The following is a 4,589-nucleotide window of genomic DNA, read 5'->3' on the forward strand; positions in this document are numbered from 1 at the left end:
CTTTGTATATTTACCCAGCCATGTAGGCAGCCATACTCCGTTTTCGGGGGTGTGCATGCTGGGAATGTTATTGTTTCCATAACCCACCCAACGCTTACATGGATTGCAGGATCTTTAACGTGCGTATTTGATCTTCTGCGTGCGTATACACACGAAGGGGATTCAGGAACTGGCAGGTCTGCACATATGTTGACATGAGAGATCGGAAAAAAAAACTCCACTCTTAACCCACCAGGCAGCATAACCGAGATTCGAACCCGGGACCCTCAGATTGAAATTCCAACATTTTAACTACTCGGCTTTTGGGCCCGTCATGTCTGGCGTTCTCTTCGCACCCCGTGTGTGGTGTCTAATTCATGACAGATGGAAGATTGTTTGGATGGGGCAAAACGAAATCTTTATGCAATATCCACATTTCTTCCGCTGTACTCTTTCCATTTGGTTTCGTTTCGAAGATGTGAAAACAAAAAGTTATTTGGTTAAAAATATTGTAATGATTGTGCGAGCCATGTGGAAAATAGTGTTACACGTGGATTTTTACTGTTGACCACATTGTGAAATGCTACAGATACATAGAATTTTGCAACCTCACTAAAATACTTCCTCATTTCTTCTCCTCTTGAACGCCGTAAAGAAGGCAAATAAAAGATAGAATAAAAGATTGAAGGGGAAGAAAGGTATAGTATAAAATAAAAATTATTGTCACAATATTATTAACCGGTTTAGAAACAAAACGGCACTGGTGAGATAGCTTGAAAAATGCGTTTGAAAAAATCGATGTAATGGCCGATTTTTTTTTTTTTTTTTTTTTTTACAACGATGGCCGCGGGTTTTCTTTGGCAGAGCATGTGTGAGAAAGCACTTCTGGTTGTTCGTGGTACTCACTGCAATCACCGTTGTTTGCTAAAAATACCGCGTCATATCGCCATGCCCAAAGAAGAAGATTATGCAAGTGTTTGAATGGTCTTTAGCTTTTTGCGAACTCTATAATTATAATCGTATATGTCGTATTTTTCGAGTATAGTACTTGTATGCCTGACATTTAATCAGCTCGCTAGGGGTGGTGCCTTTAAACTTACATATTCTGTTCTATTTTTGAAATACAAGAATCATGTTTTTTAATGTCATTTCAGTTTAATTCCAGGTGTATGAATTTGTAGAGAACAATGTGATGTTTTGTCGTAATATTACACTTTTTATAGAAAGTACAATGCTTAATATATTTATAATTTTTATCCTTTTTTTGTAATCTGTATGCGTGTTTGCGACATTGGTTATTGCAATGAGAACACTTTTCGAAATCATGCACAATTGGTTTATCATCATTAGTTTACTGTGGTGTGTGTGTACTTTTGTGCGATTCAATCATATTATGTTCAACCTCACAAAACTGATTACTTTCATGAGAGAGTGATTGTGAATTCTTTTTGACGATGATTTTTTTTAAAATGTCCTGCAGTTGCAGTTGTGTGTTCTGTTATAAAACATATCAATGGATGCTTTTTTCCTGTCGTGTCTGAGTGGTTTATGTTGATCCACCTGAATGCTTGTTCATTGGATGTGTACGTTTTGGTTTGTTAACTTTTTTTTTAACGTATACCCCCTGCCGTCTTGCCATGTATCGACCTTAGCGTAGCCTGCTTGTATGGACAGGAAAACCTTCATTTATCACACATAGTGCAAGAAAATCATAGCGCAAGACATGACAAAGGAATGTACAGCAGCTTTAACACTTTCACCGCCATAGGTTAACTTTGGTTAACTAGACAGTGCACTGCCATAGGCAACTTCAGTCGACATGGAGGTCATGTTAACAAGACATTTTTCCCATTGTAACAATGCTTGACAACTGCAACCAGTTTCCCACCAACAGATCAATGACTAACCTTTGTCCCCTGACTAGGTTTGAAATGAACAAGTCCATTGTGCTGGTTTTACATGAACGGAAGTCTGTGACTGAGAGCATCGTATCTAAAATATTTGGCGCTTACCAGCCGCCGTGGCGAAGTGGTTAGCGTCGCGGACTGAAGGCTGGAAGGACGCGGGTTCGAATCCCAGCGGAGGTGGGTTTTTCGGCCCGTGGCCGGCTCCTACCCAGAGCTGAGTGTGCTGTGGGCTTAAATGGGGAGACTGGGACCACACAGTCGAGTGTCATCCACTTCAAGGATGCGTCTTTGGGTGTGTTGCTCAAATTACCTGACCAACACTGCAAGTGTCTGTATCTCTCGGGCCTGGTTAACGCCGGGATATCATTATGACAGGAAGCGTAGAGTACAGCCTTGTCACGCAGTCCCAAACCAAAATGGACCTCCATAGCAACATCGTCATCATCATCGTCATCCTCCTCCTCCTTCATCGTCATCAATAGAAACAAAATAGTCTCAAAGTCTGTGGCCTATCATGCCCTGCTCTCATGGTGACCTCAGTTTCGATACCCCTCCACTTCCGTGCTTGGGGTGAGTCCTGTCAATGTCGTCAGTGTCGGCAGATTCATGGAGGGCTGTTGCTTGAGGGACGTGGTGGCGGTCTCCACTCTGGGAGGGACGCTCACTCAGTCTGACTCCGCGACAGAGCCATTATTGTCGTTAGTATGGGGCTTAGTAGGTGGTGTCCTAAGTACGTTAAAACAGAAGAGGCACTACTGAACACCACCGAAGTGACTCAGCAGCAGTGCAGGGTCTCCTCTGGTGTGTGGCCTCTTGGCAACCTAACATCGATGGTTCCCTGTGGACTGCCGACGCTGGAACTACGACGGACAGACCCGGGTGTGGCCGTGTATGGGGGAATCTAAATGAGCGGCGTGGGAGTAATGCCACTGAAACGGTGCAGTTGACGGGGCAGCAAAAAAAAAAAAAAAAAAAAAATTGGCGCTTGGGAGCGTTTTCCACACAGAAACTTGGCGGGGAGAGAGTTAATGCACTGAAGGAGGAGTCGTGACAGACTCGGTCAGACGTTGGATTTCTGATCCCATGTTCACCAGTGGTCAGGGTTCGAGCCCCCGTTTCAGCATGGTGTTCTGTCCTGAAGAAAGGCACTTGACTCCGATTTTCCTCACTCCACACAGGTGTAAATGAGTACCTGACTTCAGTTGGGGGAAGGTTGAAACGGCGGAAGGTGAGGAAAGGATTAGGTCCCCGCGTTTCAATGCAGTGCTCCAAGACACAGTGGATAATCAAAGTAGGGCGGTTGTACTCACGCTTTCGTCGGTTTTGTTTTGTTTTTTGTTTTGTTTTTTAGCGAGAACCGCGTGCGTATGCTCGTCTCCATTGGTGGTTTTTCTTGGTCACCGAAATACTAAGATATCGTAGTGGAAATCGCCTGATGATGTGATCGAATTCTGCCGAAAAGTTGTCCGAAGAAAGGCAGTCACGGTGGTGGGCTGCCCGTGACGTCATATGACCTTTTTGTCGCTCTGCAAGCCACGAAATGCATCCGACGAAAGCGTATGCACAACTTCCCTATTATTACCCCCTTGGCTGTAGAAGGGTATGGGAATTTTAAGCTTTAATCTTTTCATGCATTGTGTAGCATGTTGTAGTTTAACAGCATTAACAGTGCAATGTGTAGTGTGCTTTAACTGCTTTAGTGCAGTATGTTGCATGTTATAGCGACATACGGCAGATTAATGATTTATTAGCTTAAGTATAACGTATGGTTTAAGATGGAATCATTAGAGTTAGTGTAAAGTGTTGCGTGTCTGAGCTGTAACAGCATTGTTTTGAAAAGTCTATCGTGTTATATGGAAAATTGCTTTTGGTTCGGTTACCATATGCGTGTGCCATTTACACTGTATGCTGTATGATTAAGTGCAGGATTACAAAAAGAAAAAGGAAAAAAAAAGAAGAAAGAAATCGAGAAAGTTTATAATTCTGTGTTAAGAATCCATTCCACTGATCAATATCTTTTCTTTTTTTTTTTGTATGAAAACCAAGTCATTACTGTTTGTATCATGGGTTATTAATAATGATGACAATCATGATGAATTGATTGTGTGTCCATAATTATATACCTTACGCTTCGTCTCCCCTGTTGTTTTTGTTTTTTGTTGAACGTTGGTGAAGAGAAGCATGTCATGGGTGCGTGCAGAACTGATGCTGAAGTTATTTGGATAGCGACATCTTCATCAGAATTAGGAAAGTAAAAGAAGAACCGGCTTGTTTATTTTCTCACAGGAAGATTTTCTCTGTCACAGTTTTTTTTTTCTTCTCCGCGCCATGTTGTGTGCCCAGGATAACTATGGACGGGAGGGGGGGCGGGGTGTGGGGTGGTGGGGGTGTGGGGGGCGGGGGCAGGGAGTTAACCCCTTAGCTGCTGCTGACGTGTGGTTTTGTCAGTGAAGGGCTGTCACTTTATGGATAATCCACTCCAGACAGTGCGACAGCACACCCTCTGGAAATACTACCCCCCCCCCCCGCCCCGACCCCCCACTACCCCTGTCCCCCCCGCGCCCCCCCCCCACCCCACATACACACACAGTGAAGGGCTGTCACTGTGGATAAGCCACACCAGACAGTGACAGCCTACCCTTTAGAAATTCTACCCCTCCTACAGCGAAGGGCTGTCACTTTATGGATAAGCCACAACAGACA

The 4,589-nt window shown here is 43.8% G+C and overlaps 1 protein-coding gene across 2 annotated transcripts in view; it reads left to right on the forward strand.

Annotated features, from left to right (window-relative positions):
• Positions 1–2,792, forward strand: part of LOC143284103 (sushi domain-containing protein 2-like) — a 62,159-nt gene extending 59,367 nt beyond the window's left edge. For both annotated transcript variants that reach the window (XM_076590748.1, XM_076590747.1), the window contains exon 21: positions 1–2,792. This exon is cut by the window's left edge and continues 502 nt beyond it. The gene's annotated coding sequence lies outside the window, so the exon portion shown is untranslated.
• Positions 2,793–4,589: the final 1,797 nt, after the last annotated feature.

The sequence above is a fragment of the Babylonia areolata genome, chromosome 7, assembly GCF_041734735.1.
Source record: "Babylonia areolata isolate BAREFJ2019XMU chromosome 7, ASM4173473v1, whole genome shotgun sequence".
Classification (NCBI taxonomy): domain Eukaryota; kingdom Metazoa; phylum Mollusca; class Gastropoda; order Neogastropoda; family Buccinidae; genus Babylonia; species Babylonia areolata.